Genomic DNA, 19,969 nt, shown 5'->3' with positions numbered 1-19,969 from the left:
CCATCCCCCCCATCCCACCCTGCCTCTGTGGCAGGGCATTTCCCTTTGCTCTCTCTTCTTTTGGGTGTTGTGGTTTGCAAAAGAGGCATTGAGTGGCAATCATGTTTGATCTATAGTCTACTTTCAGCATGCTTCTCTCATCCTGGAGGATTCTCCCAACACCCTTTATTTGGTACTCCCTTCTCTATCTGAGCTCCCCTTTCCCCTAGCATGTGTGGTTGGCCTACAAGCCATGGAGTAAAGTTCCTGGTACTAATCTCGGCCATTCTTGGGAGTTAGTCTCCTATTTTGTTACTTTATGTTCCGCAGATGAATGCAATCTTTCTATGTCTATCCCTCTCTTTCTGACTCATTTCTCTTAACATGATACTTTCCGTGTAGTTACCACTTGTCTGTAAATTTCATGACTTCATCTTTTCTAACAGCTAAATAGTATGGAGTAATCTCTTTAGATGAGATTTTATCCTTGAATTAATCTCCTGGAGGAGTGGTTTTACCTCTCTTTGTTGATTTGTTAATGTTCAACCCACCTTTGTGTCACCACCTTACATGATTGCTGTATAAACAAAGACTGTAAGAGTGACGAGGCAGAAAAAGAGAGTCGGGGAGTTGTCAGAGCAAGAAGCAGGCAGATGCAGAAAAAGAGGGGAGAATCCAGAGTCAGAGTCAGTGTCAGAGTCAGAATTCTGGGATCTGGGATCTGGGATCTAGGAATGAGGGGCTAGGAAGAAAGAGTTTGTGAGATGGGAGAGACGAGAGATTGAATAAATGGGAACTAATAAGCAACCAGTTTGTTCCTTGTTCCTTCACCTGTCCATTGCCAAAAGCTATCCCGATCCAGTCCATACACAGTGGCTAGAGAGCACTGAACGAGGGCAGCGAGAGAGAGAGCTGCCCAGAGAGCCTGCGAACACACACATCAACACATCCCCTCTGCCTGCGTGCATATTTTTTAGAGTGAGGTGTAACTTCTGAACACTGCCAGGTGTGACCCCCAAAACAATAAATAAATAATATGTTCTGTCTTTTATGAGTTTTTTGTTTAAATTGAAAATTTAAAGATATTGTTTACCTTTTCTTTTTTATATAAGATAATGTTTCTTTTTGCCGGAACAGTTCTTGTCATGTGAACTATTATGCAAAGAAAATTATTTTAACAAGTAATTAGATTTTAATATCATAAAAGTGTTCTTGACACCCCTCAAATGTTCTCTTTTAGGTTACACTGATTTCATTTCTAATCAGCCAGAACTGAGCTCAAAGGCGAAGGCCACTTATATGATATCACACTTGCCTGTTTGTGACTGGAATAGCAAGTATAGAAAGACTGCCTGCAGAATGAAGAGAACCAAGGTCGAAATGATGCACAGATTCTGTAATAAGAGAAATATAGGCTAAGGACTTTACCAGCAGTCTTCCCACCCGCTTAGCAGGGATTGCTGCCTCCAGCATCTCTTCTTCTTTCATCTGTTCTCTTCCCCTTAGGGAGGCATTTTCTTGTGTTTTGTTATTCTTCTTGAGGAATGACTGTGGTTTTTTTTTGAGGGTTTTTTTTTAATTAGTGAAAAACCATGAGGTACAGTTGTAAACTTACAAAACGTTTGTGCTTGTGTTTCAGTTATACAATGATCGATACCCATCCCTCCACCAGTGCCCATTCTCCACCATCTATGATCCTAGTAGCCCTCCCACCCACCCACCCCATCCCCCTCCCACCCCACCTTTGTGGCAGGGCATTCCCTTTTGCTCTCTCTTTTCTTTAGGGTATTGTGGTTTGCAATAGAGGTACTGAGTGGCCATCATTTTCGGTCTGTAGTCTACTTTCAGCATGCATCTCACATCCCGAGCAAGTCCTCCAAACATCTTTACTTGGTGTTCCCTTCTCTATCTGAGCTGCCTTTTCCCCCAGCATGTGCTGCCGACTTCCAAGCCATGGAGCAGACCTCCTGGCACTTATCTCAACTATTCTTGGGTGTTTGTCTCCCATTCTGTTGCTTTATATTCACCAGATGAGTGCAGTCTTTCTTTCTCTGTCCCTCTCTTTCTGACTCATTTCACTTTGCATGATACTTTCCATGTAGAAACACTTGCTTGCAAATTTCATGACTTCATCCTTTCTAACTGCTGCATAGTATTCCATTGTGTAGATGTACCAAAGTTTCTTTTTCCAGTCATCTTTTCTCGGGCACTCGGCTTTTTTCCAAATTGTGGCTATTATAAACAGTGTAGCAGTGAGCATACAAATGCAGATGCCATTTCAACTATACTTTTTTGCCTCGCCAAGATATATTTCCAGAAGTGGGTCAAATGGGAGCTCAATTTCTAATTTTTTGAGAATCATCCATACTGTTTTCCAAAAGGGCTCAACCAGTCGGCATTCCCACCAGCAGTGACGGAGAGTCCCTTTCTCGCCACATCCACGCCAACACCAGTTGCTTTTGTACTTTTGGATGTGGGCCAGTCTCTGTGGTGTGAGATAATATCTCATTGTTGTTTTGATCTGCATCTCCCTGAAGATTAGTGATGTAGAGCATTTTCTCGTGTGCCTTTTAGCCATTCAGATTTCTTCTTTGGGAAAGTTTCTGTTCATTTCATCACTCCATTTTTTGATGGGGTTAGATGTTTTCTTCTTGTAGAGTTCAACCAGTGCTTTGTATATCCTTGATATCAACCCTTTATCAGATGGGTATTGGGTAAATATCCTTTCATATTCTTTAGATTGTCTTTGTATTCTGATTATTGTATCTTTTGAGGTGCAGAAGCTTCTTAATTTAAGATAGTACCATTTGTTTATCTCTGTTTCCACTTGATTGGTCAGTGGAGTGTCATTTTTGAAGATACCATTAGCCTCAATATCCTGGAGGGTTTTGCCGACCTTGTCTTCAATGTATCTTATGAATTTTGGCCTGATGTTGAGATCTTTATTTAATTTTGATCTGACTTTTGTGCATGGTGTTAGGTCTAGGTTTAAGCCCATTTTTTTGCATGTGGTTGTCCAGTTATGCCAGCACCATTTGTTGAAAAGGCTTTCCTTGTTCCACTTCACATTTCTTGCTCCCTTATTAAAGATTAGATGTTCATACATTTAGGGTTGTGTGTACAGATATTCCAACCTGTTCCATTGGTATGTGCACCTGCCTTTGTTCCAGTACCATGCTGTTTTAATTATTACCGCTTTGTAGTAGAGTTTGAGGTTTGGGAGGGTAATGCCTCCCCATGTCTTTTCCCCAAGAATTGCTTTAGCTATTCGTGGATATTTGTTGTTCCATATGAATTTCAGGAGTGCTTGATCTATTTCTTTTAAAAATTTCATGGGTATCCTTATAGGGATCGTGTTGTATCTGTATAATGCGTTCAGGAGTATTGTCATTTTGACGATGTTGATTCTTCCTATCCATGAGCAGGAGATGTGTTTCCATTTCCTCGTGTTCTCTTTTATTTCATGGAGTAGCGTTTTGTTTTGTAGTTTTCATTGTAGAGATCCTTTACCTCTTTAGTTAGGCTGATCCCGAAGTATTTGATTTTCTGGGGACAATTGTGAACGGGATTATTTTTTTCATGTCATTTTCCTCTTTCTCATTATTTGCATATAGGAAGGCCATGGATTTTTGGCGTTGATTTTATAGGCTGCGACTTTACTGTACAAAGCTATTGTTTCTAGGAGTTTTTTGGTAGAGGATCTTGCATTCTTGAGAGATAGTATCATATCATCTGTGAATAAGGAGTGCTTGATTTCTTCCTTTCCTTCTGGATGCCTTTAATCCGTCGTGGTCAGAAGTGGGCACTGGTGGAGGGATGGTATTTGATCATTGTATAATTGAAACCCAAGCACAAAAATGTGTAAGTCTGCAACTGTACCTCATGATGTCTCACTATTAAAATTTTTTTAATAAAAATAATAAAATAAAGTCTTTTTCTTGCCTAATCGCTATTGCAAGTACTTCCAGTACTATGTTAAACATAGGTGGTGATAGTGGGCATCCTTGTCTTGTCCCTGATCTTGGAGGAAAGGCCCTTAGTTTTTCCCCATTGAGGATAATGTTTGCCATGGGCTTGTCGTGGATGGCTTTGACTACCTTGAGGAAAGTTCCTTCAAAACCCATTTTGTTGAGAGTTTTCATCATAAACGGGTGCTGGATCTTATCAAAAGCTTTCTCTGCATCTATTGATATGATCATATGATTTTTATCTTTACTTTTGTTGATATGATGGATTATATTGATTGATTTCCGAATGTTAGACCATCCTTGCATCCCCGGGATGAATCCCACTTGGTCGTGGTATATGATCTTTTTGATGAGTTGTTGGATTCTTTTGCTAATATTTTGTTGAGGATCTTCGCATCTGTGTTCATCAGAGATAATTGGCCTATAGTTTTCTTTGTTGGTGATGTCTTTGTTTGCTTTAGGTATTAGGGAGATTTGTGCCTCACTGAAGCTGTTTGGGAGGGTTCCTGTTTTTTTCAATTTCCTAGAAAAGCTTGAGGAAGACTGGCAAAAGGTCTTCTTTGAATGTTTGGAAGAATTCACTAGTGAACCCGTCTGGGCCTGAGCTTTTGTTTTGGGGAAGACTTTTGATGACTGCTTCAATTTCCTTGGTATGATGGGTCTATTCAGGTATCCCAAGTCTTCCTGGTTCAGTCTTGGGAGATTATAGGAATCCAGGAATTTAACCATTTCTTCTAGGTTCTCTTGTTTCGTGGCATATAGACTCTCAAAGTAGTCTCTGATGATCTTTTGGATTTTGTTGGTTTCTGTTGTATTGTCCCCTTTTTCATTTCTGATGCAGTTTATTAGGGTTCTCTCTCTTTGTGAGTCTTACTAGTGGTTTATCAGTCTTATTTATTTTCTCAAAGAACCAGTTCTTGGTTTCATTGACCCTTCGTATTGTTTCTTTGGTTTCCATGTCATTAATTTCTGCTCTAAGTTTTATTATTTCTTTCCTTCAGCCAATTTTGGGTTCCTTTTGTTGGTCTTTTTATAAAATCTTGAGCTGTGTGGTTAGGTTATCTATGTAGGCCCTTTCTTGTTTCCTTAGGAATGCTTGCAATGCTATAAATTTTCCTCTTAGCATGGCTTTAGCTGTGTCCCATAGGTTCTGGTAGCTTGTGTCTTCATTCTCGTTTGTTTCCAGGTATCTTTTGATTTCGTCTTTGACTTCCTTCCTGACCCACTCATTGTTCAACATTGAGTTGTTTAATTTCCAGGTGTTTAATTTGTTTTTCGATGTCTTTGTTTGATTCACTTCTATCTTGAGCGCATTGTGATCTGAAAAGATTGTTGATACTACTTCTATCTTCCTGATTCTATTGTGGTATTTTTTTTGGCCAAGCATGTGGTCTATTTTGGAGAATGTTCCGTGTGCACTGGAGAAGAATGTGTATTCTTTCTTTTTGGGATGTAAAGCCCTGTATAGGTATATAAGCCCTCTCTCTTCTAGTTTTCCTTCAAAGCCAATATTTCCTTGTTGAGTTTTGTTCTTGTTGATGTATCCAGAGTTGATAAGGCAATGTTGAAGTCTCCAACTACTATTGTGTTGCTAGTAATGTCCTCCTTAAAATCTGTTAACAGTTGTTTTAAGTATTTAGCTGGTCCCTCATTAGGTGCGTATACATTTAAGAGTGTGATTTCTTCCTGTTGTACGTATCCCTTGATAAATAGAAAATGGCCTTGGCTGTCCCTTCTAATATTTTTCAACGTTGAATTTATGTTGTCGGATACTAGTATGGCCACCCCAGCTTTTTTGAGGGATCTGTTTGCTTGCAGGATTATTTTCCATCCTTTAACTTTGAGTCTGTGTTTGCTCTGTGGTTTATCAATTTCTGCTCTAAGTTTGTTCAGATTAGTTTCTTGCAGACAGCAGAATGTTGGTTTCAGTTTCTGGATCCATTTTGCCACTCTGTGTCTCTTGATTGGTGCATTTAGACCATTGACATTGAGAGAGATTATTGTCATGGGGTTTTGTGCCATCTTTCTGTAGGGGTTGGTTGTGTTTATAAGTGTTTTCCTTCTTATCTTATCCCCTTTAATCCTTCTTTTAGATTTGGTTTTGAGTCTATGAAGTTCCTGAGCTGTTGTTTATCTACAAAATGGTGTATCATTCCATCGACTTTGAGTGAGAGCTTAGCTGGATAAAGTATTCTTTGTGAGGCGTTCATTTCACTGAGTTTTTTTACTATATCCCACCATTGCCTTCGGGCTTGAAGGGTTTCCTCTGATAGGTCTGCTGTGAATCTAAGGGGTGCTTCTTTGTATGTGATTTCCTTCTTTGACCTTGCTGCTTGTAGTATTGTGTCTCTGTCCACATCATCCATCGTTCTATGATATGCCTTGGAATGTTTTTGTTAGGGTCTCTTTTAGCTGGCACCCTTCTGGCTCCTTGGATCTGGATGTCTGCATTCTTTAACTCTGGGAACTTTTCAGCAATGATTTCTTTGACTGTGGCTTTTCATTGGGATTGCCCCCCTGTCCTTCTGGTACTCGAATGATTCTAATGTTGTTCCTCTTGGCATCATCCCCTAGGTCTCTGATTCTCCTTAGAGCCATTTTGAGGTCTTTTCCCATTGCTTGTTGTTCACTATGGGATTTATGTTGCTCATCTTCAAGCTTTCTGATCTTTTCTTCAGCTGTATTCATCCTACTGCTAAGGGCACTTACTGAGTTTTTAACTTGGTCTACTGAATCCTTTATTTGTGACACTTCTTTTTGTAGCTTTTTTATTTCTGCTCTCATTTCTTCCTGTATTTTCACATTTTTCACGGTTCTAGTGTTTCTTTCATTTCTTCCTTTAGTTTTCTGGATATCTCCTCCATTGATTCTTTGAGTAGATCCTTGAAAATCCTCTGCATCTCATCTCGGAATTCTTTATCAAAGAGAGCATATTTGTGGATAATCCCAGTTGAGGATTTGGGACTCTTTTCTTCTTATTCTCCTTGTAGTAGAGATTGTTGCTATTTCTTCATGTTGTTTTGGTTGCCTAGTGGTCAAACCCTGAAATTCACTAGTACTGTTCCCTCTTATCATAGGAAAGGATTCTGGATAAGGTCGGTCGATGGTGATCACCCTTCTCCCTTTCTAGAGTCTGACCATCCTCTCAGGCAATTTTCTTTGGCTTATAAAGGGCATTTAGTGAAGCTTTGGAGGAGGTGCTCTTTTAATATTGGACTTGTACAGCTTCTTTGCTTACTGGTCTTTTGTTAGAATTGGAGTAGACAGTGGATTACTGTTGTATTGTAGTTGAGGTGGCCAGAATTTTTTCCACAGATTTAGGTGATAAGGGCTGGGATGAAAATCTAGAATGCTGGGAGTGGGGAATATAACTGTGGCCAGCCCCGGAGAAGGCCACGCCCACTTTGAAGAGGCCACGCCCCCAGCCAGTTCAGATGCTAGTCCACAGACCTGTTGGGGAGGGGCAGCGACTAGTTGGCCTGGCACTCACTGAGGAAGTGGAGGCAGATGCCCCAGGCCGGGGTACTGGCTGCCTGGGGCAGCTGGCTTTTGGTGTTCCAAGTTGGGTGGGGAGTGGGCGCCCAGCAGGTACCTGTTTGGGAGGGGCGACGACTAGTTGGGCTCAGTAGCCTGTCATCTTTGAAGATACCATTAGCTTCAATGTCATGGAGGGTTTTGCCAACCTTGACTTCAATGTTGAGGACTTTAATCCATTTTGATCTTACTTTTGTACATGGTGTTAGGTAGAGATCTGAGCCCATTTTTTTTTTTTGCATGTAGCTGTCCAGTTTTGTCAGCATTGAGGTACTTTTTTGTTTTTGGGTTTTTTTTTTTTGCATTTGACTAAATACAAAACATAACGGACCAGTGAAACAGTACCAGGATTAAAGTACTTGGAATGCATTGCACTGACCACAATTCAAATGACACATAGAGCACTGTCTGGGATCACGCCTGAGTACAGAGGTAGAAATAACCCCGAACACCCCTGTGTGGCCTAAAAAAATCTTAAAATGAAATAAACTAACAAATCCAGAATAAACATCCTTCCCTGGCATTCCGATTCCTCAATGGGCCGGTTTATGCTTTTAATTACTCTTCCACCATATTTGATTATTTTATCTCATTTTCTTCTTTCATATTAAATAAGAAAAACAAAGTCTAGGTGAGTGGATATGAGAACAGTCTAATGCCAAACCAAGGACCGTTATTTTACTGTTGGTGCCTCTTGGATTCATGGTTGACAGCATAATCCCTCTCTGGTCTCAGCCAAAGTCCCAAAATGATGGGATTCAACCCATCAGTGAGAACTTTTCATGTGTCAATTTACATCTTGTCTGTTTCTAACATCACCAGATTCTTCCCACACAGAGATGCAAGCAAGTCTCTGTGGAAGGAAAAGAAAACAAGCACTGCAAAGTCTGTGCTGTAAAAATACCAGCTTCTTCTTTGTTCAAACACCTGCACAGACTTTGTGTTTTGTTATTTCACACACCCTTTGTCAATATCACATCAAAGAATGCCAGCACGGGAAAAGGCTTTGAGGTGTCTTTGTGACCTAGCCCATAGGGATTCTCTTCGAAAACATCAGCAGTAAGTCAGCTGGCCCTTATGTCAGCCTTTCCAGAGACAAAGGACTTTGCCTCCCCTTAAAGGAGCTCCGCATTCAGGCAACTCAAACTGAAGTTAGAAATCCCTTCTCTTGTTGAGCCTAAATGTTCTGCTCTGTACCTTGCTTTAGCTAGTCCAACTCTGCCCTCTGGAGCCTCTCAGAATAAGTCTCTTTCCTTTTCCAAATCACAAATTCTCCCTTAGTTATTCACATGCCTAAGAAAGTATTAGGAACCATTAGTTCCACATTCAATACTTTGCAGTTGAGCTTGAGAAATAGGATACTTCCGCTCAACCTCTCGATCATAAATGATCAAATAAAGAGGATATTAAATTCATTTCATTTACAGCTTTCTAGACTACATATAACATCATTGAGCCATCCACACAATGAGTCAACATCTCCATTTTTCCTAGAGCTAACTTTCGTAAGTTCAAGAGTATCGTAGCCAATAAAATAAATGAAGTCAATATTCTTTTCCAAGGAGCTGAAATTTGACTTGCCTTAGCCAACAAGATGAAAATACAACAAATGGGGTCAAAGAAACAGTTTAGGAGGCAGGGTTCTTGCCTTGCATATGGCTGACCCCAGTCCAGTCTAACAAGAGGTCACTCCTAAGCACAGAGCCAAGGAAGAATGACTGAATCCTACTGGCTGAGGCCCAAAACCAAAAAAAAAAATAAAAATAAAAAAGGCAAAAAATAGAACTAACAATCTAGATATAGTAGCACTGTCCTCCCGTTGTTCATTGACTTTGCTCGAGCAGGCACCAGTAATGACTCACAACAAATTGCGAGACTTGTTGTTATTGTTTTTGGCATAACGAATGCATCATAGGTAGCTTGCCAGGCTTTGCCGTGCAGGCAAGATACTCTCGGTAGCTTGCCGGACTTTCCGAGAAGGGCAGAGGAATCGACCTGGATAGGCCGTTTGCAAGGCAAATGCCCTATCCACTGTGCCATCGCTCCAGCCCATCTAGATATAGTACAATGTATAATCACGAAAGACTTTTTTAGTTGGTGAATGCTGAAATTGTCGTGGTTTTTATATTTAAAATAATTGAGCTTACTTGTACCACTGTCTTTAATAATCTAAAATAATAAAGAATTGGAACTGAAACTATTGCATGATGTGAAGAGTGCTTGCCTTGCACAGAATCAAACAGGGTTTGAGTCCCAGCACCCATGTGGTTCCCCATGTTCACCAGGGATGATCCCTGAGCTCAGAGCCGGGAGTAAGCCCTGAGCACCACTGCGTGTGACCCCCAAACCAACATAATAATGATAATAATAAAATAATAAAGAATGAAAAGGACTTTCCACATGCAGAAACTGCTTCTCATACACAAGTTTGGTTAACAGCAGGAATACAATAATAAAGAGCTATAGCTAAAAATGGGCATGAACTTGGCTCTGAGACCACATATCATCCCTCTATCTGTAAAATATATTGTAGAATATGAAAATGAAAGTTTCATAACTCAAAAAAACACATATTAATATGTTCAGTGTATGTCCTATGTAAAAAATGTAATGTTTACAAAATAGTAATCAAAATTCTTTTTCCCTTTACTATATTATAATTTCTATGTTATTAAAACTGTCTTCAAGAGCAGCTTTTCACATTCTGGCACCCACTCGTCTGGAACCCATCCTTCCTCAAAACATGCTCCCCTGTTTTCTTTCTCTACAAAGCCCCATCTCAGGGGTCAGGGAGAGAGCTCAAGGTGCCAATGCATATGCTTTTTACCTAGATGTGTAATTTAAAAGAATACCATAAGCACAAAAATAAAGAATACAATGGTGTTTCCCAGGGCTTAGGAGAGGGGAGGGAAAGATGTTGAAAAAATACAAATAACTCTAATTTAAAATAAATAAGTTCTGGAAATTCAAAGGAAAGAATGTGGACTACAGTGAACAGTAGTCCATGATTCATATAAAATTTGCTAAGAAAATAGATTTGATACATTCTCAAATGCACAGAGTACAATTTTGTGGAGGAATGAATTTTTATCTAATTACATTGTGGCAATCATTTCTTAATATATACAGGTGTCAAATCAACACACGGTATATCTTAAACTTATCCAATATCATATATCAATCACATTTCAATAAAGGCTGAAAAATATATAAATAATAATAAAGGCCCTCCCATTGATCATCGATTTGCTCGAGCGGGCCCAGTAACGTCTCCATTGGAGACTTTATTGTTACTGTGTTTGGCATATCGAATACGTCACGGGGAGCTTGCCAGGCTTTGCCGTGCGGGCGAGATACTCTCGGTAGCTTGCCGGGCTCTCTGAGAAGGACTGCGTGCAAGGCCCTGCTGTTTGCCTTGATAGCACAGCGGGTAGGGCTTTTGCCTTGCACGCAGCCAACATGGCCAACCCGAGTTTGATTCCTCCGCTCCTCTCGGAGAGCCCGGCAAGCTACCCAGAGTATCTCGCCCGCACGGCAGAGCCTGGCAAGCCACCCGTGACGTATTCGATATGCCAAACACAGTAACAACAAACAGAAAAATATATAAACATTAAAAATCATGACTATATTTTTTCTACATTTTTCTTTGTCTAACACATACACTGTAGTTGGAATTTACTTTTTTATAGCTTTCTTTTCCTACTATAACAAATAAGGACATCTTTTTCATTCCCTGTGATTTACAAGCTAAAAACAACCAATACATATTAAAAAAATCCATACATGATTTTATGCCTCTGGGAGAGCTTTTTGAAAGAGAAAGAAATAACACCACCACTATAAAATGTAAAGATAAAACAATTCAGCTGACAGGTGTCACTCACAATCCCAACTAAAGGCTGACTCTCCAAATTACAAACTCATCACCAATTGCATATGACAAAAAGCAACAGGATAAAAAATTACAGAAAGAGGAATGCAGTGGAAAAACTTGAATAGCTTCACAGATGGAGAGGAAGTAAGGAAATGACACAGTGGATAGACCGGGTGACATCATTTCCCATCACACAGAGGAACAATATTGTCTTACAAGTTCAGCCAACATTGTCAGTGGTAAAAAAGAGGAGTGGTAGGTTTGTATGGGTGATTATACAAAAATCATACTAGTCAAATACTAGTATAATTAGAATTTTTGTCCTATAGTAAAAACTGTTTTCCATAATGCCTTTAGAATAATAAGAATTTACAAGTTGTCATACTGGTAAAGAAAACAGGATGCATTTGGTGATAGATGACCCTGGGTTGGTGGTAATGGATATAAAAGCAAACAGCTTAAGTGGCAGTGTGTTAAAATCAGCATCTGATGGAATACCTGCTGTGTGTTTTACTCAATACTGTGCAATTTGGGGAAATGGATGAGTGTCTATGTCAAAAGAAGAAGCACTGATTCCTTCCACAAAACCTTAATGAAGGCCTCTTTACACCTGGCTCTGGGCTAGATGGTGAAGACACAAGGATTAACCCTGTCGGGATTCTTTTCCTCTAGGATAGGCATAGTAATATGAATTCTTATCCTGTTACTTCCCTTCCAGATACTTGCTTCCATTTGGAATCAGACACTTTACTTGTGATTGTTTGATAATCTCTTAGTCCTCTAGACTCTGAGTTTAGTGAGGAGAGGTAATTTTATTTCCTTTACCACTGCTTTCTGCATGTGGTTCCTGGTACATAATAAATGTTTGATAAATTCTTTTTGTTTTCTTTTTTTGGATACACAATGATGCCCAGGGGTAACTTCTGGTTCTGCACTCTGAACCACTTCTTGTGGTGGGATCAAATCAGGGTTGACTGCATGCAAGACAACTGTATTACCCACTGTACTAACAGTCCAGTCCCTCCAGGAGTTCTTAATGAACAAATGAATGTTTCTTTTCAGAAAGGTTCTTATCAATGTAAAGACTGTTAAGTTCTCAATAAATATTAATTCCAGATTACTAATTCCAATTAATTCCAATTTTACAATGATAAAATTGGCAGATGGTGACTGCCAATGGTTATGAAGGGCAAAGAGAAGCAAAGAGCTTAAGGATATTCCAGATGACCCAGAGGAGAGAGGCCGAAGAAGAAAGCAGAGAACAATAGGCTCAAGCCCAGAGAAGGCATAGGACTTCTGATGAAATGTATTGAGATCACCCCCAAGGAAATGTAAGACAATTTGCTAGCAATGTGGAATTGAAGGCTTGTGAGACGATCTACTGAGAGAAACATTTTAAAGGCATCAACACAGAGATTCTGCTAACAGATAGTGAAGAAGGTAAAGAAACCATCCAGGGAAAGATACAGAGAGATAAAAGCAGAGGCCCTACACCCAAAAGGAGAGAGAGAACAAAAGGGAATGCCCTGCCACAGAGGTAGGGTGGGATGGGGGGGGGGGGGGAATGGGGGTGGGAGGGATATTATCCATCGTGGTAGAAAATGGGCACTGGTGGAGGGATGGGTATTTGATCATTGTATAATCAAAACCCAAGCACAAAAAATTGTAAATCTACAACTGTACCTCATGTTGTTTCACTAATAAAAATTTTAAAAAATGCAGAAAAAAAAAAGCAGAGGCCCAAAAACAAGTTCTAAAGAAATGTTGAAATTTGGAGCAAGATTATTTTCTATATAGTCATGGAAGGCAGAAAGGCCATAAAACACTTTCAGATAAGTGTGTATACCTAATAAATCAATACAAATCATATAAGTGATTTTTGGAAAAAAAAAAACATTCTGTCTTCCATGCTGGAAATTCACCGTTTTCCCCAAGAGGACTTCCATGTCTTAGAGGTCTGGAGAAAATCAATTCCTAGGATAAAGACAACAGATCCAGATTGTCAGGCACCAAAGTGGCTTATAAAGCAAAGGATTTAGGACTTGAGTGGATAGCATGCGAATTCCACTCCAAGCCTTGCCAAAGACAGCCTCTGGTTAGCCTCCTCTGTCTGAGGAAGGCTGAGTTATGTTATCAACAGTTGTGAGTTCTTTGATGCCCAGACTATTCTGAATCTGTTTGTTGTACAATATCCTTTGAAACCAAGGAGGTCTTGGAGCTTGAGCCTGGTCTGTCTTTGTTGTGAAACTGCTTTTTCTCTTGTCGCCTACAGTGATTCTCCAGGGAGACGATAACACTTCACAATTTCTTCCTGTAATCTGTAGCTAACTTCACCTAGATTTGCCTTTCAACTGGCTGAGATGTCCTGCTTTCTTTTACAACAAGATGCAGTTGTGCAAAGCTACTTACAAATATTCAAAATTATAGAATGATTTTGGAAGCAGAAGAAATGTGGGTAAAAACACAGCAATATTTTGTAAAGTCCACATTAGAATAATAATAGACTAAGCACCCAAACTGATTAAAAAGCCAGCAATTAGACCAGTGCTTTGTATGTGTGTAGTAGGTGGTTAAAGATAAAACCAATAAAAGAGCTAAATAAGTATCACAAGGTACATTATGAGACTTGGAGCAATTTATTCAGAGTCATTAGTTCAAATACATACCTTAGCCTCTAAGTGATGAAGACTGTGACAGGCAATGAGGACAGGGTAAATAAGATACAGCTAAAGCCCTCATAACACAATTGACATGGATTCCTAACATCAATACCAGAATTTAGGAAAATGGGTGTATGGTACTTAGAGTTGTAGAAGCTAGAGAAACCTCATGTTATTCCTTGGGAGCAGCGAAATAGGTTGGTCCAGGCTGAGAAGGGCACTATAACCTTTATAGGATGTGGTGCTGAACAAGCAATGGAGAACTGGCAAGGGACCCCCACACAGAAGGGCCATGAACTAATTTGGTGTTAGTATTTATGGATTGTATTTTCCCATATTTCTGCTAAATAAACTGTTAAAATAATCTTCACCAAAGTATATAATATTCATGATGGTGAGGTCTGCCCCAAGGACACTGAGTTGAATTTAATATTAGAAGTCAGCCAACTTGTCTGGGCAAGGATGGTTGAAAATGTTGAGAATGTTCCCCATATCTTTATTGACAGGATAAGAATCAGGGAATCTTGATCCAAAACCTTTAGTTGCTGTTTGGGTCCTTGAATGAACTGGTGTCCACCAATCTGTAAACCCCTCTTCCCAGAAATGTGCTTCCCTGAATTAAAATTACTTCTTGAGCAAGAAAGATCATACAGTGGATAATACGTCACTTGTTTTGCATATGGCTGACCCACTTCAATCCCTAACAACACACATGGTCCCTTGAGCCCTGACAGGAGTGAGAGATCCCTAAGTACAGAGTCAGGAGTGAACCCTGAACACTGCCAAGTGTGTTTCCCATCCCCCTCCCCATACATCCCCCCCCCCAAAGAAGCCTGCTTCTTGTTGTCATGAAGGATAGATTTTTGAGTTGCATGAGTCTCCATTTTCTCAGGTCACTCAGCTCCTCAAGTCACTTGTGATTTTGCACTTTCACTCCAGTCTTTTGTGAATACTGGCCTTTAAGCAGTGAGCACCTGAGCCTGGGTTTGGTTACAATGGATTAGAGAAATTTTTACCTTTTTGCAAATTGGGAAACGTGGCTTGATTTGAAGTAGGTGGTTTCAAATAATATCTCCAAGAAGGTATTTATTTTTATTAGGAGGAAACAAGATGAGTGAATGAATAGAATCATGGAGAGCAAGAGTTCTGGCTCCACTTTCCATCAGGGAGATGCAAATCAAAACAACGAGATATCATTTCACACCACAGAGACTGGCACGCATTCAAAAGAACAAAAGCAACAGTGCTGGTGTGGATGTGGGGGAATAGGGACGCTCTTTCACTGTTGGTGGGAATGCCAACTGGTCTAACCTTTTTGAAAACAATATGGACAGTCCTTCAAAAGCTAGAAATTGATCTCCCATATGACCCCGCAATATCACTTCTGGGAATATATCCTGGGGGTGCAAAAAAGCACAGTAGAAATAACATCTGCACCTATATGTTCATTGAAGCAGTGTTCACAATAGCCAAAACCTGGAAACAACCCAAGTGCCCTAGAACAGATGACTGGTTAAAGAAACTTTGGTACATCTACACAATGGAATACTATGCAGCTGTTAGAAAAGATGAAGTCATGAAATTTGCTTATAAGTGAATAGACAATAGAGAGTATCATGCTAAGTGAAATGAGTCAGAAAGAGAGGGACAGATATAGAAGGACTGCACTCATTTGTGGAGTATAAAATAACGTAACACGAAACTGACACCCAAGGTCAGTAGATACAAGGGCCAGGAAGATTGCTCCATAGCTGGGCTTCACAGGATGGGGGTGGAGCCAGTCTTGGTCTCCCCGCCCCAATGAGACCCTAAGTCATCGCCCATGAACGGTCTCTCTGGCTCCTGATCAAGCTCCTCAATGGCCATGATCCAAGAGACTCAGGAACAAATCTTGGAACCCAGCAGGTTTTGGCAGAAATCCCTCCAGATTTAATTGTTAAAATTTCAGAATTCCAAAATCATGCAGGCACTACTATGGCCGTGTGACATCATATGTTATTCAAAACCAGCAATAGAAAAGAAATTGTCTACTGTTGCCTTTTTGGCAGACCTGAGTGCTGGGGTAAAATCCCAAATAATAATGGCGGGTCTGGTGTCGAAATAATGAATGTGATCAGAGTAGAGAGAGAATAACGTGGAAATTATCTGCCCCACAGTTAGGGGAAGGGTCTGGGATGGGGGTATACTGGGGTCTTTGGTGGTGGAGAATGGGCACTGGTGAAGGTATGGCTGTTTCATTGTATGACCGAGACTTAGACCCAAAAGCTTTGTAACTGCTCTCACGGTGATTCAATAAATAAAATTATACAAAATGAAAAAAAAAGTAAGGTGGAGTTCATGCACAATTCAATCAGCTAATCAGTGGCTGAATAAATAGCAGTACTTCTACATAAAAAATAAAATAAAATAAAATCCAGGTCCTGACTCTAACCTCCTTGGATAAAGATCTAATTGGGTCACTGGGTAAAGAACTAATTGGGACCGGCATCTCTAGCCAATACAGCACCTCCTACCATTGCTTGCCCCCTGCTCTCTAAGAGGTGCAGACCTAAAGTTAAATACTAAAAGAACTGCTTAACTAAGAAATAGTATGACTGTGAATTAATATGGCAGAGCAGCATTCTTCAACATTTTCATACCTGCAGGTTGACACCTATTATACAGACCCTCCATGGAACAGCGATTATAGGTGAGAGACCCAATGGTTTCTCTTTCTGCACCCATGGACCAGCATCAGTCCTTGAACTGGTGTGTTATGTGAAGTAGTACATATATTACATGGTAGTATCTTTAATATAATATATTATTACATGATGTTATATATTACATATTATATATGGTTCATGGGCATGTTTAGGAGTCACTCATGGGCACAGAGCCAGGAGTAGCTCCTGAGCATCACTGGATATGGCCCAAATCCCTAGATCATCCTCCCAAAAAGAAAGAAATGGGAGAACATCTCTGATGACACCATTATCAAGAACCTATTAATTTCTACATAGATTCTACATAGAAATAACTATCTGATGTACAGCATCATTGGCATACTTATTGTTCACCATGTTTTGTATGGAAATCCCATTTAACTAGACAAGTTAGGGACTGTCATAGCTTATATCTACTTGACACGAAAATTCACTAATGTATTATTTCGAGGAAAAATGCCAAAGCTCACATATTAGGAGATTATAGGGACCAGAATGATAAATGCCCTATAGTGGGTAGGACACTTGTCTTGCATGAGACACACCCAGAGTTGATCCAATTTCTAGCATCACATAAGGTCCCCTAAGCACTGCCAGCAGTAAACCCTGTGCACAGAGCCAGGAGTAAGCCCTGAGCAAGACCTGTGTAGAGCTTATCTGTGGGTTCCCTTTATGGCCGCCAAACAAAAGCAAACGTTAGATTGTAGATACACTATACTGTAGAATACACTGTAGAATACACTAACCCCATAGAGCCCCCCAGCAACAGCACAGCCAGTGTTGACAGTCATATTGTATCTGTGTCTTCCTTTCTCTTACTGAGAAATGAAAGTGAATTCCTCGTGTACAAAATAATGAAGAGAGATGGTCAAAGGTCTTGGTTCAAAGAAGAATGGTTCTTTTCTCCTTCTCCCAGGCATGCATTTTCTTACAGCACTTTCCTTTCCATTGCTTCAGTCATTACCCAAACTGGTGGCCATGGAGATGCCTCCTTTGATGTCCTCAAATAGAATAATCTATTTTTTCCCCCTGCTTCCTAACAAGGAAATAATCAAGCCTGCAGACGTGTAGGGAGTACAGATATGCTCCAACTGGTCTGTGAAAGTCCAGAAAAACACATGGCTTTTTACACATGTTTATTATCAAGGAATGTTCTGTGGCTTCGCTCAGATTCTCACAGGGGACTACACCTTTATAGGGTCAAGTCCCCCAGCTTCTACCTTATCTTGAAAGCCTCTTAAATGTCCTTTCTGACTTCCATTCCTTAGCCAGTTCTTTGTACCAATGCTTGCCCTGGCACCCCTCTGGGTAGCTCTCCCTGATTATCTCACCTATATAAATTGGTTCTCCTCTTTCCTCCCTGCCCTGGGGGGGGGGGGGGGGGAGGGCTAAAGAGATAGTAAACTCTGTTGAGATCCCAATTACTTGACATTCATTCAGCACTTCCTGTGTGTCAGGGATGCTATTACTCTTCCTCGGGTGTGGTTTTCTTATCTATGAGAAGAGCACAAGGCCCCTTGCAAGGTGTCTTCTGCAGCTGAGTGCAGCTGACTCAGTGAGTACTGAACGGAAACACAAGTGAGCAGTGCCACTCCAGCGGACTCGCATTCAGCTCTAGAACCACATGTAAAGTCAGTCTCATTCTTTTTTCTTTTTGCTTAAAGTAAAAAATAAAATATATTTGGAGAGTTAAAAGAACTGTGATCCAATGGAGTACTATGTAGCTGTTAGAAAAGATGAAGTCATGAAATTTACATACAAGTGGTACAACATGGAAAGTACCATGCTAAGCGAAATGAGTCAGAAAGAGAGGGATAGACATAGAAAGATTGCATTCATCTGGGGAATATAAAGTAACAAAGTAAGAGATTAATACCCAAGAATAGCTGAGATCAGCACCAGGAGGATTACTCCATAACTTAGAGGCCAGCCGGGTATCCTAGAGGAAAGGGCAGCTCAGATAGAGAAGGGAGCACCAAATAAAGGATGTTTGGAGGATCCTCCCAGGAGGGGAGATGCATGTCGAAAGTAGACTATGGACTGAACATGTTTGCCACTCAATGCCTCTTTTGCAGACCACAGCACCCAAAAGGAGAGAGAGAACACAGGGGATTGCCCTGCCACAGAGACAGGGGGGATGGGGGGATGGGGGTGGGAGGGATATTATCCATGGTGGTGGAAAATGGGCACTGGTGGAGGGATGGGTATCTGATCATTGTATAATTGAAACCAAAGCACAAAAAATTATAAATTTACAACTGTAAAAAAAATAAAATAAAGGGTAAAAATTTTATCAGAATAAAATTGCATTATAACAAAAAAAAAGAACTGTGATCATTGAATTTCATTAACAACAATTTGAATAAAGAATATATAATACTTCTGGAGTTTATAGTTGCTCTATACATTGAAAAAGGTTCATTTACTCCTCACTTTAAGGGATTTTCTACATGTTCAATAAAGAATTAACATTTCATCTATATTAAATGTTCTATGTCTGATCAAGTAGTTTTTTTTATAACCATGGAGATTTTTATTACAATCTCTTATTAAGGCAGATACTTAAGCAATATCTATACTATTATATTTCCTAACATAAAGTCAAGTTCCCTTTCTTAGAATAAAACACATTTATACTTTCATTTGGCTTATTCAGATTTTCTCTTAAATTTTTTCTTAATTCTCCTCACTCTTACTAAATTTCGTTCTTTTTTTAAAAAGGGGAAACATCAATTTAATCTTACTAGAATAAGAGGCCTAAGAAACTCCCACCTCATGTAAAGGTGGTATCAGAAATGATCCAGAACCACAAATGATAGAGCCGATCTCCACCTGCTCTTTTGACAGTTCCTTATCCGTTGCTTTGTTTTGGGGCCACACCTGGTGATGCTTAGGGATTATGCTTGGCTCAGCACTCAGGAATGACTCCTAGAGGTGTTTGGTGAACCCTATGGGATGCTGGAGTTAGAAGCCAGTTCCTGCACGTGCAAAGCAAGTGACTTACCTGCTGTACTCTCTCTCCATCTCTGAGTTCCTTAAATCTAGTGTCCTTCTATCAGGCATATAGATAGGTCTAGGCATCTTGGGGACTAAGGGCTCAGATAGAATGAAGGAAAAAACAGAATGGGTAGAAAACGGAACCCACAAAACTCAGAAAATAGGCGTTGCTGTGGAAAAACACTGCGGCCAGGGTCCAGGGACAGCTTCTCTCTGTTTCCACCCAAGAAACAATCCCTTTAGATAAACCCA

This window comes from Sorex fumeus, unplaced genomic scaffold (assembly GCF_029834395.1).
Source record: "Sorex fumeus unplaced genomic scaffold, SorFum_2.1 ptg000024l, whole genome shotgun sequence".
NCBI lineage: Eukaryota > Metazoa > Chordata > Mammalia > Eulipotyphla > Soricidae > Sorex > Sorex fumeus.
Note: the sequence above shows the minus strand (reverse complement) of the source record.